Source organism: Myotis brandtii, unplaced genomic scaffold (assembly GCF_000412655.1).
Source record: "Myotis brandtii unplaced genomic scaffold, ASM41265v1 scaffold293, whole genome shotgun sequence".
Classification (NCBI taxonomy): Eukaryota; Metazoa; Chordata; class Mammalia; order Chiroptera; family Vespertilionidae; genus Myotis; species Myotis brandtii.
The window spans coordinates 1,841,913-1,853,217 of NW_005361201.1; the positions used below are offsets into that span (position 1 = coordinate 1,841,913).

Here is an 11,305-nt window from a genome sequence, read left to right on the forward strand (position 1 = left end):
AGGATGATATGACATGGGAGGGACCACTGAGAATGGACACACTATGAAGTCGTTGAGTTTAACTTTCAAATGTGGACTCTTTGTGTTAATGTGATGGAAAGTTGAGAAGATTGGTGGGTAATTTTATATGCTGTCCCTGTAATACTCATGGTAGGAAGACTCTCAGATCTGGGTGTTGAAATAGCTTGTCTAATTTCAGTGGCAATGTCAACAGAATAGAATCCCACCAAGATCTGGGGGCTGGAGAGTAGCCTGGGTTAAGTTATATCACGAATGAAAATCATCTCTATGCAAAGACATGCGTAGAAAAGATGTTAAGCATTTATCAAGTACCTCACCTGTGTCAAGATTGTTCCAAGCACTTTACATAAATTAACTCCTTTAATTCTCACACTCACCCTACAGACTTAGACATTATTCTCATCCCCAATTTGCAATCAAGAAAACTGAAGCCTGAAAAATGTAAGAATTTCACCTAAGGTTAAATGTGCTAATAAGTATAGGGAAATTGGAATTCAAACCAAGGGATGCCTGCTTCTAAGATTTATATATGGTTCTCTTTTCAACTGTGTTATACCATCTCTCATAGAATATTAGCATAAATAATATATGCAGAACTCATGTGTGTATACATTTTGTCTGGTCTTCAGAGTTTTAGGTACTTGTTCTAAGCATTCTGCAACTCTCATTGGCAGAGCTGATCTTGTATATAAAGTGTGTGAGCAGAACTCCCTCTGTAATTTCTGACCCAAAATCATTTTAAAGGAAGAACGATTTGTACCTGAGTTAATTGATTATGTGTCTAGGGAGGGAAGATGCATTAACTAATTAACATGTAGCAGAAATTACATAATCAATGCCATTCCCTACTGTTGTCATCTAGATAGACTCCTAAGAGTCACCATGTTTTAAAATGTAAGTATTAATTAATATTTTAAGAGGTAATGCTTGTTAGAATATTCACATATTCTACAAGCTTAATTAAGGAGATCCATTAAAAGTCTATCTGTCCTTCAGGTATAAGTTTCCCTACTCAGAAGGAAAAATAATGACCAATTTCTTGTGTATAGGCTACTAGACCACCAAATTTATTTTATTTCCCCCATTATATTATTATTGGTATTATTATTATTTTATTGAGTGAATTTTTATCCTGCCCCCTCTTTGGCAGCCATCAGTTTGTCTTCTCTATATTTATGGGTCTGTTTATGCTTTGTTTTGCTTATTCATTTATTTTTTGTTTTTAAATTCCACAAATAAGAGATCATACATATAGTGTTTGTTTGTCTCTGACTTATTAGCATTATTAGCATTACTAGGTTCATTTATGTTGTTGCAAATGACAATATTTCATTCTTTTTTATTGTTCAATAATATCCCATTGTATACATGTACCACATCTTTATCCATTCATCTATTGAGGGACATCTATGTTTCTTCCATATCTTGGCTATTAATAGTAATGTTGCAATGCATATACGAGTGTATATGTTTTTTTGAATTATTTTTTTAGTGTTTTCATTATCTTCAGATAAATACCCAGAAGAGAAATGCCTGAAATGTATGGCAGCTCTACGTATTTTAATTTGTGGAGGAGTCTCTTTTTCATAATGTCTATACCCGGGTGATGCGGGTTTGTTTAGAGCTGATGAGGATACCTGCAGAATATAAGAGAAATTCAGTAGATTGCAGAGAATTAAGATACACTTTATGATTTAATTTGGAAGCAGTTAAAATGAGAAAGTTTCCCCATGAAAAGTGTATCAAAAAACACTAAAAAATGGGCAAATGGAAGGATAAACTGTAGGCAGCTTTACTGGAGAGTGAGCAAGATGTGAGGGGAAATCCCGAAGATTATCAGTGGGAAGAGATGTCTAGGGTGACTGATAGCTTTAGACTCTATGTCTGCCCTCTTTGAAACTAATCAGAATTCCTGAGGCTTCTGTATTTGTAATAAAGGTGAGGTGGTCTGAATTCAAAGTTAATCACATTTAGGAAAGTCAGGTGTCCCTTCTGGGAGAGATCAAGCAGTTTATGAAATGACTTTAGTGCACTGGTAACAAGACTATTCTTCCTAACTTTTGACTCTATATTTGGCTAGATAAAGCACATGGAAAGAAAACCTGGTTTTGGTCCCTGGGGCAAGGGACCTAAGATATTTTTCTTTCTAACTATTACTTAAATGACTCATTCAGTTTCTGGGGCTCACTTCACCCACTAAAATGGCATCAGGGATTGTGGAGAAATTTCTTCAGGCAGAGTATAGAATCCCTTCTATTATTATAGTAATAGTAATTTCGCCTTTACTTAACACTGTATGGGAGATACCACAGGTCACGTTACCACATAGAGCCAGCCTTGAAAAGCATGAAATATTAAGAGCACAATTCTACTTTTTGACATCAGTAGAAATTACATTGGCCTCTCTGAACATAACACCTGAATCGAAGTCTCAAAAAAATGAAACAGCCCGAAAAAATATTAAAAAAGAAACATCAATCCTCAAAATCAACCAAGTAGGAGAATTTATTGATTTAGGGGAAAAGAAAAACCAAACACTAGCTGAGAGGACATCTGACCTAGAGAGACCAGGTCAATTGGTACAGACTTCAAATGCCTTTTAGCCATGGTCTTCAGTTCCAGGACCATGCAGTTGCAAGTTATGGCAGAAGCAGTGTTCACCTGCACATACCTGATGATGAAACTTCCTTCATCACATAAATTGATTTTTTTTTGCCCCAATGCTTGTCATAGAAGCATTAGTAATTAAATGGATCATAACCTGTGAATTTGCTCATCACCTGTAGTGTTACCTTTTTCCTAAAGAGAGAAATCTATAGGAAAATGAAGCTTGCGAGAAGCAAATGTTGGGTGCGAATGTTTCCTAAAGCGATTTTCCAATGTCAGCTAAGGAAATGACCCCATTTATAGAATTGCTTAACTCATTCACACATACAAAATTATAAAATGATCTGTAATTCACCCAGAAAATAGGAATTGGTTTCAGAATGTTAGATACAAGAGCCTAAACAGACTTCATCCCAGTGAAACAACGGCTTCCTAAAGAAAGGACTAACAAAAGACAATGACCTGGCCTCTAGGGCCTCTAGGGCCTCATGTGAATTGCAGAATTCACATGTACTCATTTGGCCAATGGTTCCCAAATACTTGCTATGTACAGAAATGATTTAAAATAAATCCAGATCATGAGCTACCAGGGGAGATGAGAGCCACATAATAATTATTAATTCAGGTTTTTAAAATGATACATTCTGTAAGAGAGCCATAAAAAGCTTTGGTAGAATTTTAGATCAGAGATATTACTTCTGTTTGGGGGGAATAGAGGAGAGATCAAAAATGGCCATGCGTGACAGCATTTGGATGGAGCTTTAAAGAATGATTCAGACACATCCAACTCAAAGTGGAGAAGCAGCCTTCCAGACATAGAGAATGGCATGTACAAAATTTTTCGATGTGAAATTACAGAAACCGCTTGGGAAAGCTGAGCGATCTAGTTTGCAAGGGAGTTGGGATTATACTTTTGCATTTAGCTTAGATGCAGAAGGATGAGTCAACCATGTCTCTCTGTTGTTGCACACTGTCATGCTATCATTGTATGCTCTCTCTTGTTTATTTAATCCTTTCTCTCTCTCACTGCTCACTACTCTCCTGCCTCATTCCACCTCACAGACAATGATTTAATGTGTTTCTTTACATATATGTGTTCCTTTTCATGTGAATTTATTTGTTGGGTTTCTTTTTCTGTTTTGCACTTTTTACATTTTTAATTTATTTAAATGTTATAACGCTATACATTTTACTATGATTCTTTCCTTTTAAAAACTTAGCATCTTTATTTATATTTTGAGTAAAACCACAATTTAATCTATGGCTGTACCATTTAGAATGGATTAGTAAATATCCCTTTTATTAATTATCAAGAACAGGTTATTTTAAATGCTGTATGGATAACAAGAGCAAATACAATTATGCTTCAGCTCTGCTTTGAATTAGTTGCAAATCAGAGAGGAAGTTGGAGGGAGAGAGCAGGGATAGGGCTCTCCTGTTGGGCTCAAATAATTAGCATCTTTATATAAATTTAAAATTAAGATTGATTGCCCTAAAGTCCACTTACTCAGATTGGCAATGCTGCATGGTGCAGTATTCTAAGTGTGTATTCTAAGTGTGCTTCCATCAGGTTTTTCTTGTACATTTTCCCTCCGAAATAAACCCAGGCAGCTGCAATTCCCCTTGACCACAGCCTTTGTTATTAACAGCCCCTGCGCTGTCCCCTTGTGGACCCGTGTGAGAATCAACCTGGTTCACAGACACTGCACTCTTCTGTCTGTTACTGTGCGGTAATGTGTCCTCTGTGAAAGCTCTGATGCTGCTGATGGGAAATGATGGTGATGCTGTGATGGAAGGTAATGGTGATACTGATAATGGAGGTTGACCGAGACAGCGGTGCTAACTCAAGGAAAGAGCATTACTAGCGCCCTTAGTCTGGACAAGTTTCTTTCTCCTGGCCTACTGGTGTGAAATCTCACAGATGGAATATTATTTCTGTACACATTCCTGGTAGCCTACTCTGAGGTTCCATAGGACTTTAACACAACATCTAGCTCTGTGTGTCTCTTTCCTCCTCATTTTCACACTTCTTCAACTTTAATAAAACCCTCATTGGGGTCACATAATTTTTCCTAGCATCTCAAAATTGGGGATGAGCATCATTTTCTCTTGTTCAATCCCTACCGCATTCCCCATGCTGCACCCAGAGCTTGTTTTCTTATGAACTCATTCTAGTCTGTTTGTTGTGGTGGTGCTTGTTTGTCTGTTTTCTGGGAAAGGAACTCACTCCCACTAAAGCAGCACGTTTCATCAAATATTTATAGTCATTTCTACATTCAGGTAAAAATCTATCTTCATATAACTCAGCTTTTGTATAATTTAGCTGTTCGTCCTACTTTTCCATCTTGGAACCAATTAGGAAATTAACTCCTTCCATGTAACAGCTTCCCAGTAGCTAAGTGGCATATCTTAAATTTATTCTCACTTAACTTCCCTTTTGGATTAGACCTACGGCTCCAGGCTGTCACGTTCATATTGGGTCATAATTCTGCCATCCTGTGTCTTCACAGTCTGCCTCCCAGTTTCATTTTCTCTATAAAGTTTATAAACGTGTCATACCCTCTGTCTCTCTCTCCATTTTTTGAGTTGAGGGAAACTTTCATTTCTGCTCTGCCAAAATCAACCAGATTATAAAGCAAAATCATCATGTATTATGTCTTGTCTGTACCAAAAACACAGGAAAAAATGAAACTATCAGTTTCATTACTTGGTCACCTTTTAGCATCTACCTTCCTATATGATCGCACTGATTTCAGCTCTTCTCTATCTGGCTGTCCACTTGTTTCATAGTTAATGATTCCTGTCCACATCCCTGCCAGGGAGAAGCACTAAATGTAGAAGTCATAGAAAGAGAGAGAATGTAAGAGGAGAGGTGTGTGTGTGTGTGTGTGTGTGTGTGTGTGTGTGTGAGAGAGAGAGAGAGAGAGAGAGAAAGAGAGAGAGAGAGAGAGAGAGACTTTGAAAGGTCCTGTGTCAGTCATACAGAAAATAACACATTTCAGACCCCAGTAATGGCCACAGTGACAAATTTCACAGTGTGTCTTTGAATGTTGCAGAGTTATAGATAGGATATGGCAAAGAAAAGCACCTCATTCCATCTCTATGCCTTCCTTTCTACATTAAATTATACCACCCTTTCTGTAACATTGACAGTTCACGCTGAAAGACTCCTTGCTGTGAAGCAGTCTTAATAGAACATACAAGTGTCTTTTCAGTGCAAATGTAAAAATAAAAATTATTGGAATGATGATATAAATCTTCAGCCAGATGTCCTTAGGGGGAAACAAAATATTTTAAACAGTGTAAGTCACCTGTGAACCGGAAAGCTGTCCAGGATACAAGGTAAGAAACAGATCATTAAAAGGAGCAATTGGAAGACTTTGTTTCTTTGACAGATTTAAAAATGGCATCTTTTTTCCAAAATTCTTAAATGCAAAATGCTTACCTAGCAAACCAAGGCCTAAGTGAAGACTATGAAGGACTGTCACACTTGGGCATCTGGCATCCTACTGAAGTCAGCAATTTAGGCAGGTTATGCTCTGTCCCCTGTGGTGACATGACCCATACGGTGCAGACTGACCTGAAAACTTATTCTGAGTTCCTGCTGGAGGCAGGCTTCGTTCATAACCTCAGCATTGTCCCAAGGATGTGAGGCTGTAGCTGTCAGGGAAATATGCCTCACTGCACTTAAGGAAAGGGCTTGTAGCAAGTTTGAACTGTCAGAGAGAGCAAGGCAGGCTCCTTAGCACCTCTGATTTAAGGACATGAGGCAAGTTTGACCTTACAGCAGGCAATATACTAGAACAGAAATGTGAGATTCAAGTCCTACATCCTGGATGTACATCCGGTCTCCATCTGCCAATAACCTTGTGATATATGCAAACTCATATGAGCTTTTTAAACTTAAAGTACAAAAATGGGATAATAACTTGTACTTCACAAATTTGCAGTGATTAGTAAGTGCAACAATGCCTTGAACCATAATATAGTTTTAGATATAATTTCTATCCCTTTTTTGATTTAAATGTTTTGAACAGGAAAAGAGTTAGATTACCACTTAAATGTTAGAAAAGATGTTCAAATCTGATACCCTTTTTAAATATTTATACCTAGAATCTCAAAGAACATATGCAGGTACATATAATTCAATCTGTCTTCTCATCAGTCCTTCCAGTTGTCAAAAATTGGCCACTGTGATGCTTGGCTTCTCATCTGAGTTTCTCGGTGTCAATCATACTAAAATTTTTATACAGATGAGTTTGACAACTATACTCTAGAACAGTGTGTTTTTTTTTGTCTCTTCCCATACTTCTTGCAGTCTCCTTTCCTCATCCTCTTCCTACTTGGGGAAGACAGTAACCTTATAACATCATCTGCTGGAAAATATTTAAGACTTTAGGCAAGATATCCATCCACAATATTTGAATTTGACTAGTGATTACAATTTTGACATGAAATAGCAGTGTTCTGATGGTATAATCTCAGACAGTGTCACAAATGTATGTGGTGTAGGCCATGACCCAGGCATCTGGGTATTCCTAAAATGTAGCCTCTTCGCTCCATTACCAGGTTGCCAACTGTGCTCATCTGGGGGAAAATGGCAGAATTAAGAAGAATAATTGCAGCTACAGAGTACCCTAATCTAATGCACGATGGAAATCTGCATTCTTTTTTAGTTATTGTATTTTCAGTAATTCACCTTTTAATCTAGATGTATGTTCTTAGTACCTTGGTCTCTACCACTTACTAAAGAGTAAAAATATAGGCTTTATCTCCCATCATGTGAGGGATAGTTTAACTACAATTCTATAACATAAGAGAGCATCTGAAAGAAAGGTCTTCCTTAGTCTTCCATCAGCAGCACATGTATCTGAACTCCTCCCATTCACTTCTAAAGTCACCCTGAAATAGAGCTGAGCATTACAACTCTTGGTTGGAATTGGATAATGATGCAGAGGTGAGAGCAGCTAAGAGTTATCTGGACCTATTGATACTGGCTAATGTCTGAAGACTTGAGCAGTGACTCAGTTATCAATATCTACAGGGGAGTACTGACAGGATCAAGTAAGAGGTAGCTGACCTCCTGTGGGGGCCACTCTTTGCTGCTGAGATTATTCTACAAAGATTCAGGTGTACACAAAAAGCCGCATACTCTATTTTTATTATATTAATTTATAGTTCTTTTCTGAGCCCGCATTTCCTAGACGTGTGGGAATTCATTATTTACCATATTGAAGAGGGTTTCTTCCGAAAGTCTTAGGAAGTCTCAGGAGTAGGTGCTGCCACAGGGAGCTGCTTCCTCTGGCCAAGCCTTGGATCTGGGTTTGGAGCCACTCAGCATATCGTATAGTGTACAGTGGTCAGTGCTGGGATGCTCACTGACTACATTTTAACATTGGAGGCTTTACAAGTGACACAAATCCAACCTAACTTTCCTTACTCATAAACGGGAAATGTTTTCCATACTATTGAAAACTCCAAAGAAGATTCTGGTCTCGGGGCAGAGCAAGATAAAGGTGCTCAAACAATGAATGTGAATTATCTTTCTCCCATATATGTCTTCATCTGGACTAGTTTCATTATCAGCAGGCTCTTCATGGTGAAATGTTGGCTGCCTGCCACACAAGGCACCCATTCTCACATGCTGGTTATCCTAATAGCTCTTCCAACCAATGTGGTAACCTTCATCGGCTCTCATTGCACTGTTTGGACTAAGTGGTGTTGATAGGTTATTCTGCACAAATCACAGGGACTGAGGGAGAGAGAAGTCCCTAAACAAGTCAAGAATCTTATAGAAAGAACTAGAGGCACAATGCACGAAGATTCTTGCAACTATAGGCCTTCCTTCCCCTGGCTGCCGGCACCACCTTCATCCATCCAGAGCCACCTTTCTGCCTTCGCTCTGGACTGGAGCTGCCTTTCTGTCTTTGTGCGCTGCCCAGAGGCCTGAAGCGGCCAGGGTGGGGCAGAATGCCCGTGTCATCGCCATGGCGACAATGTAAGCATCCCTGGCCCGGCCACCGCCATCTTTGTTGCACAATCCAATGCACGAAGATTCTTGCAACAATAGGCCTTCCTTACCCTGGCTGCCAGCACCACCTTCACTCCGGCCAGAGCTGCCTTTCCGCCTTCGCTCCGGACTGGAGCTGCCTTTCCGCCTTTGTGCGCTGCCCAGAGGCCTGAAGCAGCTGGGGTGGGGCAGAATGCCTGCATCATCCCTGGCCCGGCCACCGCCATCTTTGTTGCACAATTTGCATATTCCCTCCTTATTGGCTGTGGGTGCCGCCATCTTTGTTGCAAAGTGATGGTAAATTTGCATATTCTGTCTTTATTAGATAGGCTAGGGAATAGATGGTGGCCATGCAAAAACAACCAGTATCTACCTGGACACTGAAAATGGAAGTCTTTCCAAAGCTGGGAGCCCAGTTTTTAGAGTTGTCTTTTACTGTTCAACTATCTTGCTAATTCCAGCTTTGTTTTTTTTTGGGGGGGGGGGTGTTGAGAAGGAGGGACATAGGCTTCCACTACCTGTGAAAGGCATCTTCCTCCCTCCTTTTATGGGTGTTGCAGAAAAGAGCTCTCTTCCTCTTGCTCTCACCTCTGCGATCAAAAGCACAGGGCTCCTCCCCCTGAAGACATGTTAGTTCCATCTCATTGTGGTACTTAGTTTCCACAAAAGGCATGTGACCTGCAAGACACTTTATTGTCAGGTCTGAAATATAGCAGGAGCCTGGCTACTCCTGGAAGGAATGAATGAAAAAATACAAGAAAGAGTCCACAAATAATATTTCCACACTTTTGCTTTATACTCACGTTATCCATTTCTTGATCCACAGTAGGTCACACATTCAGAATGGACTGGCTTATTGACTTAATTCTTGTCATTTTTCAAGTAGTTTTTCTCATATAGCATTTAGGGGGCAGATACTACAGTGCAAAGGCTTTGTCGGGAACTTTGGAGTATGTGGCCCATACTACAGCAATTAAAGTAAGACCAGATTTTCTTATTTAAAATTTCTTGTCCAGTTCTGCTTCACAGGCCCCTAGAAACTCTTGTACTAACTATCATTTTATAGGCAAATTTAAGACCAAACATACTGTGACTTGTTCAAAATGGTAGAATGCTTATAACTCCCCTCTCTTGGGGGCTTGCAGTGATGCCAGGCACTGGCATGATAGGGTGATACTTTTTACTACTAAGTCATCACAATAGCCTCATGTAAAATGGAAACAATAATGATGCAGATTAGAAATCTTAGGCACTCAAAATGTAGCTGGTATGCCCCAGAGTTGGGATTGATCTCTACCTGGGTCTCCTGAATCTCAGTCAGGGGACTTTCCTAGGTGGCCCAGATGATCTAGTCTCTGTCAATGTTTTTCAAATTCTGCTTCTTGGAGCATCAGGGTTTCAGAAGAGTCAGCTTACTACTCACTGGGGATGAGATGGGAGCCAATCAGCCAATACTGAGTCCTCCGCTCCCACTCCAGCCAGAGCTGCTCTGCCTTTTTCTGTTTTAGACAGAGCATGTTAAGCGAGCTTACATATGGAGTAAGGTTTTGCAGAAAGATCCAGGAAGAGGCCGAGTCTCTTGATCTCTAAGAGCTTCTGATGGCTGTGTCGTTCTACCCTGAGACCCTCGGGGCCTGCCAAGCTCCTCTTCGATCACACAAGCCACGTTGCTGCACCAGCCTTGCTTCTTCATGCCTTCCTCGTGACTAACACCATCACTCATTTTAATAGTGACTTGTTTAGTATCCCAACAATGACTATAATCGATGGCCCCAACCTAATTGTGTAAAGGATATAAGATTATCTTGTCTTTGGTTAGGTTTTTTTATACTTTTGTTTTTTAAAAGAAGATTCTAATTCTTGTGTGTGTGCTGTACTTATTATTTCAGACCTGTCATCATGTTCTGTACTAATGGAACATGAAGGTCTATGGCCTGAGGTAATTGAGGTCAGTGGAAATGTTTCCAGCGAAGATAATATGAGAAATTAGATTCTGGGCCATGAGAAAATTGGCCGAAACAAACTGTTCTCCCCATGTACTATTTGCTTCTGTAGAATTTTCATTACTACCTCTGCAGTATCAATTATCACCCTCTAAGCAGATGACTCACCAATCTGTGTTCCTGGGCCTAATCCTTTCCAAACTGCAGATCCACATGCTGCTTTGAAATTGGTTTCTCAATTTGTTGAACCCTTGAACTGGTCAAAAATGGACATAGTAACTTTTCTTGTTCTCAAGTAATTCCTTCTGCTAAAAATTTCTATTAATTTCCTTTCCACCATGCCCTTCTCCCCTCCCTGCCGCCCCCCCCCACACCTTTTTTTGCAAGTCTTCCAGGAATGAGGGACCTATAACCAAATTAAGTTCTGACACCTAAGAAGATACTTAGTGGGCCAGGATGGACCCTGAACACATGTTGAGCCAACTGGATTCTGTCTTCCAGGGATTCCAAAACAGAATGAGTGAGGAAGGTTGTACTGGCCACAGGAATTATATGGTCCTACTAGAGGCCCGGTGCATGAAATTCATGCACGGGTAGGGTCCCTAGGCCTCGCCAGCAATCAGGGCCAATCAGGGCCTTCTGGCTGCTGGCCGGAACCTTCCTTTGTTCCACGCCACCCCATGGTGGTCAGCGCATGTTATAGCAAGTGATCGAACTCCTGGTC

The 11,305-nt window shown here is 40.0% G+C and overlaps 1 protein-coding gene and 1 pseudogene across 2 annotated transcripts in view; both read left to right on the forward strand.

Moving 5' to 3' along the window:
* The window catches only part of NELL1 (neural EGFL like 1), a 731,583-nt gene that overhangs the window by 579,527 nt on the left and 140,751 nt on the right, over window positions 1-11,305 (forward strand). The window lies entirely within an intron of this gene.
* Window positions 11,147-11,305, forward strand: part of LOC102252115 — a 70,851-nt pseudogene continuing 70,692 nt past the window's right edge.